This window comes from Mercenaria mercenaria, chromosome 2, assembly GCF_021730395.1.
Source record: "Mercenaria mercenaria strain notata chromosome 2, MADL_Memer_1, whole genome shotgun sequence".
Classification (NCBI taxonomy): Eukaryota; Metazoa; Mollusca; class Bivalvia; order Venerida; family Veneridae; genus Mercenaria; species Mercenaria mercenaria.
In genome coordinates this window covers 74,131,936-74,152,497 of record NC_069362.1, presented here as the reverse complement: position 1 = coordinate 74,152,497, position 20,562 = coordinate 74,131,936, and the positions used below count along the sequence as shown (strand labels likewise).

The following is a 20,562-nucleotide window of genomic DNA, read 5'->3' as shown; positions in this document are numbered from 1 at the left end:
GCATGGAACATAATTGTAAACTATTCATAATCATTGTTTAAGTATAGTTATATTAAATTTCAGAGTTCAAAGCAAACGATATTCAGTTTATTAACTGTACAGCAGTACCTTTCAATAATGACATGATATGTTTGGCTTGCATTTTTGGGATGGATTTGTTTGAATTAGAATTAGCGTCAAACAGATACTTAAAAGCTTTCTTCTGAGGAAGCCAGAAAATAATACACGAAATTTCAACTCAAAATTTTCATTAAAATATAAAAATGGATTAAGATTTATGGCGCTGGCTCTGTGAAGTGAACAGGCAAGAAACCAGTAAGAAACTTAAATTCAATTGATTTAATTCTGTTGGGCTAATAGTAGAATCTTCTTTACTGAACCATAGTGACTTGTCATTAACCGAGTTGCAGGCATAATGTTGTCCGGTCGACAAACTGACGTTATTTCTATTTAAAATAATTGCCTTGTGCAATAAATTCTAATACTACAAAAGAAGTTTTTACGCTATAATTTTATCGTATAAATTATATAATTTTTGAATTTAAGGATGAAGAATCTGCTTGAAACTACTTTTTTAATAAATAATATAATTTATTTGAAGTAGGGTTTTACGGCGAATCGGGTTGATTATGATGGAGAGTTATTAGACATTGTTAATAAATTCACATACTTAGGCATCGTGTTTACGTGTGGTGGTTCACTGAGCACTGCTCAAATGCTCAAACCACTTTGGCTGGGCAAGCTCAAAAGCAGTATTCAAGTTAAACAAAAACCTTTATAAATTTACTTATATTATCTCCAAAGAATAATCTAGAGTTGTTTGACAAACTAGTTGCGCCTATTCTGAGTTATTGCAGTGAAGTATTAGGCTTTTCAAAAGATCTATCCAATTAGAGTGCATTTACAATTTTGTAAGAAATTACTAGGAGTCAAGAAAACCACACATAATGATTTTGTATATGGTGAACTAGGTAGGATTAGTTTTAAATGTATACATTTTTATAACATTATTAAATACTGGGCAAAAAATGTGTGTACAAGTGAAAAAAATATGTTACTCTTGTGTACGAAATGTTAAACGATGACTTAGAAAATGCTCAAAATAAGGTAAATTGGTGTTCATTGCTTAAAACTTTGTTATGTTCTTTAGGTTTTTATGATGCCTGGTTACAACAAAGTGTAGGTAATACTAACCTTTTCTTAAGCATGGTTAAGCAAAGAATAAATGATCAATTTATACAAAATTGGCACGATAGATTAGCAAATTCTACACGAGCACTCTTTTTTTATCGAAACATTGCCTCGTTTAGATTTCAACAATACTTAGAATATCTTTCTGTTAACAAATTGTGTCAGTCATTTGTTCAGTTGAGGGTTTCTTCTCATAGACTACAGATAGAGGCAGGTCGTTGGGCTAGACCATTAAGTATTCCAGTAAATGAACGTCAATGTCATATTTGCAATGTATTAGAGGATGAATTTCATTTTTTTTAATGTACATTGTATAATGATTTGAGGAAACAATATGTCCCATTAAAATTATGTAGAAGCCCAAATATGTATAAATTTACAGATTTGTTAAATAATGAAAATCAGTCAGTCGTGAAAACACACAATGCTTTTGCTGTAAGGAATGCAAATATGTATCGGTAACAATATTTCATTTTCCAGTAAATATATTAAAGCCAAAACAAATACTGTTGTAATTTAAATATGTATCTATATTTCATAGCAGTTATTTCTTGAAACAGAATTACGATTATCCAGTCTGTTGTTCCTTTTGTTTCGTTTCGTTAAGGATTTCGTTAAGGATTAACTCAAGACCGGAATATATCCTAATCCACAAGACTGGAATATTTTTTCAGTTCATAATTAGTAGATACTATGTATAAATATATATGTTACGTTAATCTGTTATTAGTGTGTTACATTCTCCAAATGTTAAAATGTAGACACATACACAAATATTTATGTATACATGCTGATTTCACTGTTCGTCATATACTGTACATGTTTATGTCCTCATTGGCTTTGAGCCTATTGGAATTGAATATTAAATAAAATTTTCAAACTGATACCTTGTTTATAAATCGTTTTCATACAAGATTATGTTAAACAGATAATAGATAACGCATTGAAAATGACATACTTATGTATTTTAAATATATGGGTGCTCAATAATTATTTGTTAATTAGCTGCTAATTAAAATATTCATACGTATTCATTGTTTATTAAAGTAGTAGTAGTAGTTGTTGTAGTAGTTCTATTTGGCACAAGTGTATATAACATGGCAATTTAAAACAAATGACATATAACATTGTGAACTTCATCAGACTAGAAATATGGGATGACATAGATAAATTATATGAAATTAAAGCCATGTAATGCTCACCAATACCAGGGATAACACAAAAAAGAGGAAAGGATTCATCTTATTTCCATTGTGGACCCTGATATTGGAGGTATGACACAAAAAGTCATGTTATAATTAAATATTCAGTATGAGTATTGCACAAAATTACATAATTCAGAAATGCATTTGGGATCACATTTATTACAATCAAAGTTTGTATCACATTACTGAAACATGAAATAGTTCATTACAGAATTTGTCAGCAAAACTTTAAAAACTATCATTGATATTATTATAGTGGATGTATTGATATTGTAAAAATGAATACATCGATATTATTAAATTGAAATCAATCTCATCAAAGTACACAGGTCAATATCAAAGATGATAAAATTCTATAAATACATGTGTTTTGCCACTCTTTAGTAGAGTTATAAGAGACTACTAAAACACAATATAATACTGTCACAGTTTTCAATAATTACAACACATTTAAAATAATAATAATTCAATCTTGTTAAAGAGTATTAAAAGCCACTTTACATATATACATGTATATATTATTATATATGCATGCATACATACATATGTATTTATACATGCCAAGACTATATTGTTTAAAAGGATTTAATATTACATGTTTACTAAAAGCAGAAAAAGTCACAGCCAAAACACCGAGTTTAGTCATTGATTTGACAATTTAAAATTTAGAAAGGATATCTTACTGAACTACCACTAAATACTAGTCATTTACATTTTAAAACAAGAGCACCGCCTTGCGTGTGCAGACGCTCATCTGGTTTTTTGTCGCTGTAAAATAGAAATATTGTCCTACCCATGATTTTCTAAGTCCAAAAGTATAAGCTCAGTACCAACTACATGTTTGCTTCAATTTGATAAGATATAAAATATAATAAGTATGAATTTAAGACAGTTTTTACCGACAAATTATAATTTGTCACAAACTGGGAAACCATTAATATTCATAAGAAATTGTGGCTGGGTCAACCCTAGGAACTAGATTCCATCCCCCTGCATTTTTGTAGGGATAACGCATGTTTTTTTCGTGTTATAACATCTGCAGAATCCCGATATTAAAGATGAAAAACTTTTATAAATTTCAATAAAACATACATTTTTAACGGGAACCTATCTCTGTGTAATGATTATTTTTGTTCCTTAAATAAATTCCTCACAGAATATATGATGCATGCGGTAGTATAAGGAAATAGAACACGAGGGCCATGAAGGACCTGTATCGCTCACCTGACCTATTGACCTAAAGATCATAAAGATAGTTTCATTAAGATATGGTCATAAATATGGCCTCTAAAGTGTTAACTAACTTTTCCTTTGATTTGACCCAGTGACCTAGTTTTTGACCCCACATGACCCAGATTTGAAATTGACCTAAATTATCATCAAGAATACCATTCTGACTAAGTTTCATGAAGATACAGTCATAAATGTGGCCTCTAAAGTGTTAACAAGCTTTTCCTTTGATTTGACCCGGTGACCTAGTTTTTGACCCCACCTAACCCAGATTTGAACATAACCTATAGATCATCAAGGTAAACATTCTCACCAAGTTTCATTAAGATATGTGGCCTCTAGAGTGTTAAATAGCTTTTCCTTTGATTTGACCTGGTGACCTAGTTTTGGACCCTACATGACCCAGATTCAAACTGGACTTTGAGATCATCATGATTAACATTCTGATCAAGTTTCATGAAGATACAATCATAAATGTGGTCTCTACAATGTTAACAAGCTATTCCTTTGTTTTGACGTGTTGACCTAGTTTTTGACCCCAGATGACCCAATTTTAAAGTCTTCCAAGAATTTATTAAGGGTAACATTCTGACAAAGTTTCATTAAGTTTATGCTAAAATTGTGACCTCTAGAGTGTTAACAAGTTTTTTCTTTGATTTGACCTGGTGACCTAGTTTTTAAACCAGATGATCCAATATCGAAAGTATCCAAGATTTTTTTGAGGGTAACATTCTGATCAAGTTTCATTAAGATTGGGTCAAAATTGTGACCTCTAGAGTGTTAACAAGCTTTTCCTTTGATTTGACCCAGTGACCTAGTTTTTGACTCCAGATGACTTAAAATTAAACTCTTTCAAGATTTTATTGAGGGTAACATTCTGACCAAGTTTCATTAAGATTAGGCCGAAAATTGTGACCTCTAGAATGTTAACAAGCTTTTCCTTTGATTTGTCCTGGTGACCTAGTGTTTGACCCCAGATGACCCAATATCGAATTCGTCCAAGATTTTATTGAGTGTAACATTCTGACCAAGTTTCATTAAGATTAGGCCGAAAATGTGACCTCTAGAATGTTAACAGTCAAATTGCTGACGACGGACGACGGACGGACGACTGACGACGGACACTGGGCGATCACAAAAGCTCACCTTGAGCACTTCGTGCTCAGGTGAGCTAAAAAGTTGAATCTCATCAGGTCGCTCAACACGACAAAATGTAACTGTTGCAGGCTCGGTTTGATTGAGCCTGTTCATGGACGGTATGTGAAATGCATGCTACCGTCCAAGTTCTCTAGCCCCGGGTTAAGCAGAAAGGTAAAGGTACAGGTAAATTTTATTTACCATCGCTTTGTGAAACAATTAACATAAGCTCTGTAGAGCTTTTGAGCGACCCTATTTTAAGAACAGTTAAAACCAATTATACCTTACCCCCAGCAATGGGAGTAGCCAGGAGAACTCAACATTTACACATGTTACAAGTACCAAAAACAATTTGGAGGCATCCACAGATATGTTCATATGACGGTGCGCATGGAATCTTTAATGATAGGCTAGATTTTATGCTCCCCAGTTAAAACTAGAACTGTCACAGGAGTGACGAATAATACCCCAACAATACGCAAAAATTGTTTAAATCTGTCAAGCCTTTCATGAGTTATTGTCCAGAAACTAAGAGTTTGGCAAATTGCAGGTTGGAAAGGGTTTTAACTACGTCAAAATGGTGGTTTGTAGGCAAAGTCGAATTTGACCTGTATTTATAGGTCACCTGTCACGTAGTGACAAGGTGAGCTTTTGTGATCGCCCTTCGTTCGTCCATCCGTTCTCAATTTCTTGTGAACACCATAGAGACCATATTTTGCAATCGATTTTATTCAAACTTGCATACAACTTGTATTGGCATAATATCTCGGTTCCTTTTGAAAACTGGCCAGATCCTGTCATGAGTTATGGCCCCTTAAAAGGTCAAACTTTGCTATTTTGGCTTTTGCAGCCATATAGATACTTCATTTGTGGTTTGATTTGAAACAAAATTGCAAAATATCTTTAACAACAATAGATCTTAGATTCAATGATGAATCCATCAGATCCAATCATAGGCTACGGAGTTACGACCCCTGATTGACCCCCTGAAAGAGCCAAAATTTGTTAATTTTTACCTTGTGAGCACGATAGAAGTGACATTTTACATTCGATTTTAACCATACTTACATACAACTTAAGTCATAATAATATCTCGGTTTCTTTTTAAAATCGGCTAGATTCCTTAAGGGTTCTAGAGTTACTGCCCTGAAAGGGACAACATTTTCTATTTTGGCATATCAGCCATATAGAGGTTTCATTTATGCTTTGATTTGAAACAAACTTGCACAGAATGTTTATTTTGGTCATCTCTAGGCCAAGTAAGAAACTTGGTCATGTGGGGTCAAAAACTAGGTCACCAGGTCAAATCAAAAGAAATGTTTGTTAACACTCTAGAGGTCACATTTATGACCCTATCTTCCTGAAACTTGGTAAAATGTTTATCTTGATCATTCCTAGATAAAGTTTAAAACTGGGTCATATGGGATCAAAAATCAGGTCACCCGGTCAAATCAAAGGAAAAGCTTGACAACACTTCCGAGGCAAGACTTATGACCCTTTCTTCCTGAAACTTAGTCTGAATGTTTATCTTGATGATTCCTAGGCCAAGTTTGAAACTGGGTCACTTGCTCAAATCAAAGGAAAAGCTTGTTAAGAGGCCATATTTATGACCCTATCTTCATGAAACTTGGTAAGAATGTTTATCTTCATGATTCCTAGGCCAAGTTCGAAATTGGATCATGTGGGGTCAAAAACTAGGCCACCACTAAAATCAAAGTTAAAGCTTGTTAACACTGTAGGGGCCACATTTATGACCCTGTTTTCATGAAACTTGGTCTGAATGTTTAGCTTGATGATTCCAAGGCCAAGTTTAACAGGTGAGCGATATAGGGTTATCATGTTGTATATGTTATACCTGTGTACCGAAATTTATGTAAATCTGTCAAGACTTTCATGAGTTATTGTCCGGAAACCAGGAGTTTGTCAAAATTTAAGTTGGAAAGGGGCCGTAACTACATCAATATATGGTGGTTTGTAAGAAAAGTTGAAATTGACCTGTATTTTGTGACGTTTTACCTGTGTACCAAAACTTATTTAAATCTGTCAAGCTTTTCATGAGTTATTGTCCGGAAACCTTTAAAACCAACGGACCGAAAAGCTCACTCCTATATAACACCCTCCCCCAACTTCGTTTGTCGGGGTATAATAAAGGACTTGCCCTAAACGAGAAAACAAAAGAAAGATAGATACATTTCGGTAAAAGTGTACATAAAACAAAGTATTATCAATAACATGCATGTGCTAAAACAAATAACAAACACAGTGAAATACAAATTGAGCCATGTAGTGCACACCAATACCAGGGATAACACATCAATGAGGAATAGTATCTTTCCTTTTATTTCCATAGTGGTCCCTAATATTGGAGGCCTGACACAGAAAGTCATGTATAGTAATACAGATTACCGTGAGATCAATATCATTTATAAATTAACCGAAATACAAATCTACAAGAATGGTCGTATGATTAAGTATAAAATGCATCACAGATTAGATTTATACACATAAAATAACACAATTTCAATTAAGAATGACAGAATAATTACCGTTGTGATATTAAAGGCATAAAGTGGTAAAAATTATTAAGCGATTAAGAAACATTGGTTCTACTACAACTCTAATACAGTAACTTATGACCTAAAAAAAAGGGAAAAAATATATAAAAGGATGCTAACTTGTCATAAGGTGGAGTTTTATGACACCTTTGAATTTTCAAGGACACTCAATATTTCTAAGACTGTAAGGAAGATCAATCCACAGCGTTATTCCCCTAAGGCAAAAGACTATCTACCAAAAACTACCGACTTGGGAAACAAATAACGTCCAGTGTCTCTAAATGAAAATCCATCAACCGGATCCATTGGAGATAGAGCGACAACTCGAGACCATCGCTCCTTATCATCCTATATTGTTGAATATGAGCGTTTAACTCAATGAAATTATTCATTAAAGCTCGATTTGTATACATTTCTTAATTATCTGGTGTTCGCATCCTTAAAGACCAGTACAGTCGTAGCTCTAGCTAGGCTCAAATATGTGTCCTCCATAACAACCTTTCGTTTTTACATGATGCAAAATTATCGCGGGTTCAAAATATCTGATATGAGGTTAAACAATTCTGTATGAAAATTGACATAATATTTTCTGTGGACATCAGTCTGTAAGAAATGGTAAAAAATCATTTCACTAGAGTCTCCTAAGATTTCATTTCGCTGACTACTGAATTCTACTCGTACATTGTGACAATATAATATCACTAGAGTATAGTCTATCATTTCATTTAATCAACGTGACTGTGAACCTCCAGATTGTTTTACATAGGTTACAGTAGCAAATATATTTCAAGTTGATATAAAGGCGTCAAAATGCAAACATATGTCTGATCTTGCAATGAAAGCTTTTACTTTTCGAGAGAAAATATGCACAGTAATCAACCCACAATTAAGTTAAAAATGTAAAATTAGGACTGGTGACCTTGGATGACAGATGCTTATAAATGATGGCGGGACAAAGATGTTTGTAGTTCCATTTTTAATGCACCAAATGCCAAATGGGTCATTAAAACTAAACACATTCTGGAGGAGCCCACATACCCCCTCTCGAGCAGGAAAGAAAGCCTTCCCGCACGCTCCACTTCTCCGCCGTTGGCGAGCAACATGCTTTCATAGTTTTCTGGCTAGAACCCTGGGTATTTGGAGCGTGGCTTTATTTATTTTGTTGGGTTTAACGTCGCACCGACACAATTATAGGTCATATGGCGACTTGCCAGCTTTTGATGGTGCAGGAAGACCGCAGGTGCCCCTCCATGCATTATTTCATCACGAGCGGGCACCTGGGTAGAACCACCGACCTTCCGTAAGCCAGCTGGATGGCTTCTTTACATGAAGAATTCAACGCCCCGATTGTAGCTCGAACCCACATCGATGAGGGGCAAGTGATCTGACGTCAGCGACCTTAACCACTCGGCCACGGAGGCCCCGGAGATTGGCTTTCTCTGATGAATATCAATCCTTACCTTTTCCACGTTTCCCAACACCATTACCCATTGTTATATTTTGCAGCATACAATTCAAATGTACTTGGCTTTTTGAAGCAACTCGTCTCCTTTAATTTTCCACTATAGTTCCTTTTTTGTTGTGCGCCTACTTTGCGATACACCGCTCTCTGGCTGTGTTTGGAGTGCTCTTTGAATTTTAATGCCAGAACTGAAATACTTGAAGAGTGACATGTTTTATTGCATATGAAACATTTCCTATCATAACTTGAGAAGATTTTTTGTATAAATTGTAAAACACATTATCTAGATAGCATTCAAAGTTCAGGTCGGCGTAATGATATGCCCCGTAAGACTGACAGAAGATTTGTATGTACAAATTTAATACTAGTGATAAAATATCTACACAATGTCATCTTTTATGGAATATAAATCATTATCTTTCGTTTTAGGACAAATATTATTTTATAAATGGTAAAATACATTATTTAGATAGCATATTCATTTCAGCAGCATATGTGTAATTGTTATGCGCATGCCTACCGGAAGGCGAATACATGAAAGGACGAAATTGCACATTTCTCGTGTGTTCGTGTCGGCGGGTCGAAGTAACGAAAGGTCGAAAACTGTTTTGTTTTTTCTCGTGTGTTCGCCTTTCGACTTTCGAGGCGGATACAAGAAGACACGACAAAAGAAGGGCGACAACACGAAGTTTTGATACTCGCCGACACGAAAAGTGATTAATACAAAAGTCCGTGTGTTCGCCTCTGAAATTCATTATTTCGCCTTCAACGTTTCGTTACTTCGTGTATTCGCCTCGAATGTCGGAAGGCGAACACACGACAAATAAGCAGTTTTCGACCTTTCGTGTTTCCGTGTCTTCGACATTTCAACCCGCTGACACGAACAAATATGCATTATTTCGACCTTTCGCCTCGCCGACACGAACACACGAAATGGCAGAAATCAGCCAGCATAAAAAAGAGACAAAAAAAAAAAGAAGAAAAGAAACAACAACAAAAAAAATAACAGCCAGAATCATGTAAGCACTCAGTTACTTAGAGCATTTTCAAGCCATTGAACCACTGATCATGACTTAGATAAAATGTTTGATAAAATGATGTTTTCACTTTTCTTTGATTAAAAGCTGAAAAAATGGAAATAGTTGTTTTTGGATTTATATGGATTGATCTTTTTGGTTACCAGTAACAGTGATGGGCACCCATAACATTCCATGAATTCCCAGTAACCTACTACCACTTTATATTTCCCGCAGTAGTGGTCGTTGATTAGCGTACTACGGCAAGTCTATATTGCATGTAGTTCTCGTGTGGCTATCAGCGTGTAACATTATCGCTTTCGCACTAACCGTTAATAAATAGGCCATCGGTATTCAGGAAATTACTTGAATTGTAACAATGTCAGCGTTAAAGACCTGCTCCTGTCCTACCCTTTAACCTTAAATTGTCACTGAAAAAGCATAAAAATCCTGACTATGAACAGTGACGCCTGTCAAAATAGAGTTTATTTTATATAAAATTCTATATAAAATACCAGTGGTTTTGCGTGCTAAAGTGTGGCGCGTGGCCGTTAACTGTTAACTATTATAATAATGGGTTGCATACACACAGTAGAATTTGAATAGCCGCGGAGCAGGGCTTTAAGGACAAGACAGAATAGATCTCTTGAGAAACCAGATAGATTTGGACACTGGGAGGAAGGTGCAGTAAAAATACGACTTTCTTAAAGCGTTGATGAAGTAAAGTTTAAAACTATATTGTATTTTAGTCAGTAATTAGCGAACAAAGGAAAGAAGTTAAAGGCCGGAGATACCGGCCGGCAAGCAATTATGTATATTTTGCATTCGTGATAATGAAATATCATGTATTGTAACCCTTACTTTCATTTACAGGTAGTCAGATCGTATGCTTGCACAAAACTATGCATTTATTAGAAGTCAGTAAATCTCCTCATGATCTTTTAATTATGTTTTGAATATTGCACGAGTTCGTAAAGTTGCTACTCCATGATGAATACTGTATATGTACATTTAAAGTGTAGTTGCCATCTTTCCATTTGACCGTCTGTATTAGTGGTGATACATATTACCATTAAATTTCTATTCCAGAGACTGTGGGACATTGAAGATGTATTAGAAAAGACAGGCGAAGAGGTGTTGGTAAAATGGAAAAAACTGGGAGGGGCCTAATTCATGGGTTTCTCTGCAGCACAATCCAGAGTTGAGGAGATACCTTAGTGCTAATAGATGCAATCCCTACAGCAGCAGTCTAGCATATGCTGACTATGACCATTCGGACTCAACAGCACTAAAGCAGACCATCTTTGACGCTGTATGTGATACACGTTAAAGAGGTGATGGACAAAGAGGGAGACAAAGACGCATAACTGTCAAACTGTCATTCAGAGCAGAATAATTTGAAATATTTCGTACTATTCCGAACGTTCCTCAACATGGAAATATTGACTGTTGTTTGCGGAAATGATTTAGACTAAATTTTAGGTGATGGATGGAATCAAAGGTGCTATAAAACTTCAACTAAGACATATGTCAGTTACAAAGAGTACATTCATCTCAGCTGGGGATACAAGGACAGAATGAACTACGACCACAAACATTGTTCGAGGTGAGATCCGTAAGCCGGGTCATATTCAAACATATATTTGCTATATAATGCAAATAATAAAAATGATGATAATAATAATCATAATAATAATTATTATTATCATTATTATTATTATACGTCCGTCTCTGAAAGAGCGGGGCGTATGTGAACGCTCGTGGCGGGCGGGCGGGCGGCCGGTCGGCGTCCAAAAGCATGTCCGCTCTCTAAGTCGAACTGCTTTCATCCGATCTTCACCAAACTTGCTGACATGTTTTTGGGCATAATATCGCGGCCAAGTTCGATAACCACCCAAATCGCCCCAGGCACTCTTGGATTATGGCTCCTGGATTACTCGAAAAACTGCAAATTTAGCCTTGCCCGCTCTGAGTCGGACAGTTTTCATCTAGTCTTCACCAAACTTTATTGACAATGTTTATGGGCATAATATCTCGGCAAAGTTCGATAACCACCCAAATCGCCCCAAGCACTATTGGATTATGGCCCTCGAAAAACTGCAAATTTAGCCTTGTTCTCTCTCTAAGTCGAACAGTTTTCATACGATCTTCACCAAACTTGCTGACAATGTTTGTGGGCATAATACTAGTATCTCGGCCTAGTTCGATAACACCCAAATCGCCCCATGCACTCTTGGATTATGGCCCTTGAATTACTCAAAAACGGCGAATTTTGCCTTGTCCGCCCTTTAAATCGAACAATTTTCATCCGATCTTCACCAAACTTGGTGACAATGATCTCGGCCAAGTTCGATAACTACCCAAATTGCCCTAGGTACTCTTGGATTATGGCACTTGAATTACTCGAAATCTGCGAAATTAGCCTTGTCTATTCAAACAGTTTTGATCCGATTGTCAATTTCATCCCACATGGAAACTAATAATTACCTTGATTCCTTTTTTTGGGGAGGGGAGGGGGGTGGGGGTGGGGTTAACAAATCATACAACATCAACATTATTACCTTTATGATACGTAACTGAATATTTAGACGGGCGTATTTTGTAACAGTCGGGCGTCTGGCACTCTTGTTATTATTAGTATTAGCTCCACTATTCGGAGAATAGGGGTGCTATTCTACTCGCCCCGGCGTCGGCGTCAGTGTCGGCGTGAGCTTTCTTGGTTAAAGTTTTTCAACAACCTTTGTTTTCCTTTGTTACTATTACTTATATCTTACTGTAACTTCACATAAACATTGTCCAGCATACAAACAAAGTATGTGCAGGAGTTAGGCCCATTATACCCAAGGTCAAGGTCACCAAATTGTTATACTTGGAATTATTTTCATGTTAAAGGTTTTCGAAAGCTTCGTTTATACTTTATGTGCATGTAGTTTCTTGGACTGTTTTTTCTGACATAATTTAATTCCATAAAGAATGTCAGTACCCCTTCCATACTTGACCTTTAACCCCTCTGAGTAGTAGGTTCTTTTTATATCTTGGTGTATCTTCCTTTTAAAATAGAGGTCTCTTATTAAGACATAAATTCATTTTACTGTCAAATCGCCGAATAGTGGAGCGCGCTGTCTTACGGACAGCTCTTGTGTTATTATTATTATACGTTGTTTTATACAATTTGAACAAGTCAAATATAATATAAGTAATCTGATAATTTAATGTACATTTACTAGGATTTAACTCAGGGTAATATAATTAACACATGCTAACACATTTTATGATATATTTCTTAATATATAATAATAATAAGTATTATGTTTGAAAGACATTCAATATGTTATATTATGTACATTTAAAATGTAGTTGCTGTTAAGCCCGAATGGTCATAGTCAGCATATGCTACACTTGCATCTATTACCACTGATGTATCTCTTCAACTCTGGATTGTGCTGCAGAGAAACCCATGAATTGGGCTTCATGGAGTGTCACTGTTATTTCAGGTGTACTTGGACTGGAACTAAGGCAAGTAGGCCAGATCTGGGCAATGCAACTGTTAAACAAGTGCATGGTCCACCATGGCTGAGTTTCACATTCACTAGATTGCGAACCAGTATTGTTACTCATGATATATGAAGAAGGTGAGTCAATAAATTAAATTCATTCATTAGTCTGAATTTACAAACCACACAGCTTAGTCATATTAGTTGAAGTTTTTTAGAACTCTGAATTCCTCTTCTTCTCTATTGTCTTTTGCTGTACGCGCGTTTCGTTCTCACGTGATGTATACAGCATTCGATTTTCTCGCTGCAAGTTCTACAAAAAAACAAAAATATATAATTAACACTTAGTTAATAAAAAAGTGTAAATATAACATGCGATAACATTGTAATACAACTGTTTTTTTTTGTGTGTGTATTGTAGTGTGGCTATGAACATGTCTATGCTTTCACGTGAATTTATGTTTAGTAACAACATGGAGCATTTGCAGATGCAGGGAAGGTAACTATTGTTATAATATCATATTGGTATGCAACACACCTGTAAGGATACCTTCTTCTGTGTCTTTCCACCACTTCTGTTCGTGCTTCCAAAATAAGCTTGTCTATGGTCATAGTTTTTCTTTAGACTTGCGAGACACCAATGTCGTGTATATATGTGAATTTCTCTAGGAAGTAGGGTACATGGTATACCGTCGATGAAGGTATAAAAATGTAAGTAAGTCATGTTAAATAAAATGTGATGAATTTATATTTGTAGTAGTATAATGTGTTGCTTTTTACTACTATTCGCCACCAACACATGCACTACGCACACACACGCAGAGTTGTATCTGCCAACATAAATGATTATTTATTTACCAGTTTATAGTTTACCTGAGCACGAAGCTATTGTGACCGGTCATTGTCCGGCGTCCGGAGTCGTGCGTCAACATTTGCCTTGTTAACACTCTAGAGGCCCCATTTGTGACTCACTCTTTATGAAACTTGGTCAGAATGTTTGTCTTGATGATTTTAGGTCAAGTTATGTGGAGTCAAAAACTAGATCAGTACGCCAGATCAAAGGAAAATCTCGATAACACTCTAAGAGGCTACATTTATAAACATATCTTCATGAAACTTGGTCAGAATGTTAACCTTGATGATCGTTAGATCACGTTTGAATCTGGGTCATGTGGGGTCAACAACTAGGTCATAAAGTCAAATCAAAGGAAAAGCTTGTTAACACTGTAGAGACCACAGTTTAAATTTGAAATTCATGAGAATTAGTCAGAATGTTTGTCTTGATGATCTCTATATCAGGTTTGAATCTGGGTCATGTGGGGTCAAAAACTAGGTCACTAGGTCACATTGAAGAAAAGTATTGTTTACACACCAAAGGCCTCACTTTTGCTCAAATCTTCATGAAACTTGGTCAGAATGTTTATCTCCTTGAACACACGGATGAGTTTGAAACTGTGTCATTTGGTGTCAAAAACTGGGTCACTAGGTCAAACATGTTTACCCCGTTAGCGTGTGTTACTCAGGTGAGCGATCTAGGGCCATCTTGATCCTCTTGTTATATTTATCTTTATTTGTTTTGGTAACAAGGCGCAACATTATAGTGTGTCTGTATGACTGCTTTAATTTCAAATATTCTACTCACGTTGAAATTGCTTACTGTGTATGTAAGGCGTTACGTCTTCGTCAAAGGTAAGTTTTCTGAATGTAGTGGCCCACATTTTTGCTTTTCTTTCAAACTCATCAGACACTATGTATTTTTCAGTTTTTGGTAAAGCCCTGAGTGCTTCCATGAGATCATGGAAATCTGCCCATAATTGCTGAAGACCTTCTACATCTAGAGTTGGATTGTTGTCCTCGTCATTTTCGTATTCGTCAAATTGAAAGTTGACTTTGAGACGGGGGGTTCGTTTTGAGGAGGCTGCGCTTTTGGTGCGTGGCATTCCCTGTTTGATATTTTTCTTTGTTTTTTTTTCGGGACTTGGCACGAACCTATGGAGTAATAGATTGTGTGATAGTGACAGTGACAGTAAGTGACTGTGTACAGTGGTTCCAGTTACGGATAGAAATACATGGCATTTTGACACATATTTAAAAGGATGATATTGCTTCGAAGTGTTTTTATGATACATACCTTCACACCTCTACCCAAAGCCTGCTTCAGTCTGGCAACAAGATCCGCGTTTTTCCACTTGCTGTTGAGGCCCTATTTTCGAATCTCGTCACGCAGTTGAACGGCACTAAGACTCTCTACATTTACAAGATGTCTGTCTGTTCGGTCATCTATCACGTTTTGTAGCTGGGTCTTAGTAGTTATAATCCTCAAATCATCACCTGCAAATGTGGAATGCGGGTAGTGTTTCATTAACTAAATGTAAGGAAATGTTAGTAATGCCTTATCATCTCAATATCATATAATATACAATTATATTTATGCTATTTTTATGGTTTTCATGTTTTTTTACATCTTTTATGAATATTAATGATGTTCTACATTTAGGTCACGTTTATTTATGTGTCATAAAATATGTTTTATTTTAGTTAAAATGTTTATTATGGTGCAACCTGGCAAACGATATACGTGTAAATAATAAAATTATGTAATTTGTCATTTCAACAAACCTGATGGTTGTTACCATTTCTTGACACTTCTGCTGTTCTTGTCATCCCCCTGTTCATCCCCCTGTTCATCCCAGAAATGGAATGACTATAATGATCTTACATGCCTGCCTGTGTAAGACGGGGTTTTCCCTACCCGAGGGCCAGTGTGGAATGGAAAACCGAGCGTTAGCGAGGTTTTTTATCCATGCTGTCCCGAGGGTAGGGAAAACAGCTGTCTTACACAGGCAGACGTGTTAGATCATTTTTCTTGCCTATCATGTTCAAAATAGATCGTTGAGACAAATAGGTTTTTGGTATTTCCTGACATTATTTATAAAGTTTATGACGTCACAATAGTTACAGTACTATGTGACGTCACCTTAGTGCACGCTATTTTAGACAAGGTTTTTTCCAAGGGAAAGACAGGAATATCTATCCCCGGCGCGTGCTTGGATAAATGTATACTTTCCCCGATAGGTAGGCAAGAAACGCCTATTCTCTTCATTTCATGTTCAAGCCGCCCTTCATTTTGCTGGTCTATGGCCCATGTTACAACCTGAAAATAACTCATTTAAAGAATTCAAAAATACTACTTTTTATTTTATGCTCTTCAGAGAAATACTGAAATTTATCAGTGAAATAAAAGTGAAAATATCATTTTTATTTCTCACTGGTACTACACTTGAATGCAAAAGAATATGAATTATAAATAATATGAAAATTCCCTGCAAAATATACTGAGGTATAGAAATACCAACATGATCATAAGCATATACATTCTATCATAATTAAAATGTAAAAGAAGTCAGAAAATGTAATAGAACTATTTTCAGTTTTTCTACAATGATATCCTGACGTCACGACATTATGATGTCATGATGCGATGCACGTGACGTTGCGCGGACAAACCGGGTATAATTTGGTAAAAACCATTAAAATACATAAAATAAATAGAAAATTTGTTTCAGTGAGAGATCGCAATATATTTCACTCGTGAACACCATAATTTACATTTTCACTTGTGATAATATTGCATTTTAGTGTTCACTCTTTAAAATATATTCCAATCTTACACTAAAACAAACAAATATCATCTATATTAATAACTTATAATTATTATATCGTTTCTGGATTGTGGCTTAGTATACCAGTTGTCATCCTGAAAAAAAGTTGTATATAACTTGTTACTAGTAGTCTATTATACTTGCACTTGCCTAAATAGAAAACCAATGTGAGCTCATCATCAGGTGACATGCTAAATTGATCAACCAAGACAGGTAATGAGTCCCTTGGATGAGAATCTTGAAAACTCCTCTCACTGAATTTATTTTCTTACTGAGTTTTGCTCCGTCGCATGAAAAACGTAACAATAACTTTGTCCTGTCTTCTGTATGACCATCTGAGACATACTCAAGTACATCATTTACATACCTTCTTGTGCAATCTTCCAACTGTAACAAATGAAATTAAATAAAATAATAATTAGAATAGGTTAAGCCCATGGTCAGAGAAGTACTATATACATTAATAAGGAAACACTAAACAGTTGTCTCCATTTAAAATGGCACGGTAATTAATTATTATTTACAAGTGTATGCCATGTATATCCTAATTGTAGATTTAGTGTTGTAATTAATCGTCAAACTTACTGCAAAGACAACCAATGCGAAATGTGATCGTTGTTCAAAGGTGGTAAATGTAATCGTTGTTCAAAGGTGGTCTCTATTGGCAGTTTAACTATCATTAATAATGGTCTGACTGATGATAGTTCCAGACGATAGTTCAAAACAGTTGTCTTTGCAGACAGGTTTTGTAAATGTGCTCTTTATTCGCGGATGGTCTTTAACACAGGTTTGACTGTATTGCAAACATTAATGACTGAAATCAAAAGTAAGTCAGACGCTATGCAAATGTAGCACGACGGTAGGTCAACGACCCTAGCATGTGTCTTTCGTTCAGAGCTTCCTGTGATATCCGGAATTTGTCCTGGATGGCAAGAACCCGCTTGCACACAACGCTATTTTCTTCAGACTTCTGCCATTGTAGATATGGATCCAGGTTTTCTTTATTTTCTGATCGGGGGAAGAATGACATAACTCTTTCACCGGTCACAGTGTCGAACGTTAAATCAAGTTTGACTGATTTTATCTCCGGGTGAAGGCATTCGCACGCACCCTTGAGTCCTTTCATTCACTTGTTTGATAAGTATAAAATATATATAACATGAAGACTAAAGATCATAAGGCCAGTCTTGAAATTTCATCATCGATTTATTTCTTCACCAGATATTTTCAATGAGATGTAATTCAATTTCCAGTGTTGATCAAATTGATTCCTACAATGAAAAATTTGTTCTGAGGATTATGATACACTTGAAAATCACAACTGTGTTGATCTCACTTTTGTGTGAAAAAAAGGAGCAAATTCAGTACGCTTTAAATATACATATTTTCTGATAGGCTGTGTGCTTAACGTTAAGAGATTTTACAAGTTATTTGGACACATTTCATGAGCTAAATCTTGGTTTTTTATTTATTTGTTAGAAACATAGCACTGATGCTAGTTTTACATCGCGTGATAGCTTGATTGAGTCGAATAACTTGACTCTCACTGTATCTTTATTGTGAATACAATGCTGTCTTTTGAGAGTTGTAAATTTTCTTTAAAATATTTATCCTGTAAAGAATTAAACACAATAGTATTAAATCCAAGACAGACGCAAGATTAATCTTCGATATAATACAAACGAATCAAAACTAATTAAAAACACATACTTTTTTAATTGCATTTATTTTAACAGATCATCATATAAAGTAAAAAACCTCAATTAGGCCATACCAAATTGATATGTCGTTCGTCGGAACTACCGCATCAATAATTTCATTCCCGAGAAAAAAAAAAATAAAATCACCCGCCCGCACGTACATAAAAATCTCCGAAAAAAAAATTTTTTTCCGATTACGCGGTCCGGAATAATAACGGCAAAACAGGTTTTATCGCCGTTTTAATGCGTCAAAGTGATATTGATCGGATTTCATACGTCCGTAATACATGTAGCTGATGTCCCAAACTCAAAAAGTCAGGAATTATGGTGTTGTTCATCATTTGTTTTAAATCTGGAGTGTCTGTGCTAGTGCCACACATGGCCTTCGATGTGCCGGTAGGTAATGAAGTAGGCACATAATAAAAAAAATATTCTACTTTTGTTCAATACAGTGAAAAGAACGAAGCCCGACTTGTAAGACGTGCACGGGGATGCAGTTAAAAGTATTTGGAAATATTGTTCAGATATAAAGTTTTCAAACCATTTGTTATCAGTTGTTTAGTTCAGCATGTTATATCTAGAGCCCAAAGCTGAGGCCAACTACTATCTTAAAAATATATTTGTTCACAGATCCTGACCGACCTATCACATTGTCTCGGCCCAAATCTTTTTGAACGTAACTTTTTTAGTACAGCAGTCAGATATTCTATCAAAACGCATTTTGTCAATTTAAAAATTGTTTAGCTTTTCAAATAAGTAGTGTTGATATGAAAATAATTTCTAACAAAATCTGTCCTTTTGTAACCCCAATTTTGCCTGTTTGTACACATGACGCCAGGATATATTAATTGGCTGTAAATTGATTGAACGAAAGAAACTGAAAAAAAACAGACCTCCCCAACTCTAAATTTCTAGTTCAGTCAAAGCACAACAAACCACTTTTAAGGGTGGCCATATTGGGATCATTCTTTGACCGTCTGTTATCATTTTTGCCTGAAATGAATCTCTACCACAAAAACTTAAGCTAACCTGATCTGTTAAGAAATTATTCCAAAGGGATTTGAGCAATGTCAAAGCATCTGTCTGCCCAACTCCCTTTGGTCTCACTGGTCAAGTGGTTTATTACTTCCCCTCACCTCTATGGGTTGGAGTTCCACTAGGGGCACAAATTTGTTCATGTGTCAAAGCCATCTAACTGTGTTTCAGAAGAAATGTTATTCCACACATGTGCCTGTTTTGTCTTAAATATTCCTCATCATGTGCCGTTAAATAGGCACGCCTTCAGATTAATGTAGAAAAATTAAAATTAAAAATAAGACACTCATCCCTTAGTAATTATAATTACAAAATAAAAAAAAAATGATTCAGTGAGTTTTGGCAAGACTTTATTTGCAAAATCATTCATGTAGTCTTTAAAACATATAGAAAAGCTATATACTGTGATACCCACACTGTAAATATTTGATTTCTGTGTTATTTCTAAAGAAATGTTAACTTTATGTATAATCATAACCGCCTCCTCAAAGGTCCAAGCTGGGGAAAAAATAAAAAAAGCCCGCTCGCTCCATGTAAAATCTACCCGCCTCTGAAAAAATCAAAATTGAGAAAAAAAAAATAAAATAAAAATTTCGCTCGCCCGCTCCTATTTTTTTTTGAAAATTTTCCGAAGAACTATTAATCAATTTGGTATGGCCTTATGAACAAATGTAGAAGATAACTTTTCTTCTTAATATTATGCTGGAATTTTTGTAGTGTTAAGTTTCATGAAATTTTAAAGCATTTCAAATAAAATTTTCTTGAAATGTAACCTAAAATATTCGTTTCATCAGCAAATTCATCAAAAGATCGATAATAATAACTACATGTACGTGATCTTTTTTACTGAAGTATAAGCAAGCATCAGTCAGTCT

The 20,562-nt window shown here is 35.4% G+C and overlaps 2 pseudogenes; one reads left to right on the top strand and one right to left on the bottom strand.

Moving 5' to 3' along the window:
- The first annotated feature begins 1,071 nt into the window (after positions 1 to 1,071).
- Positions 1,072 to 11,456, top strand: LOC123562289 (uncharacterized; annotated as a pseudogene).
- Positions 11,457 to 13,214: 1,758 nt separating this feature from the next.
- On the bottom strand, positions 13,215 to 17,982 carry LOC123562288 (uncharacterized; annotated as a pseudogene).
- Positions 17,983 to 20,562: the final 2,580 nt, after the last annotated feature.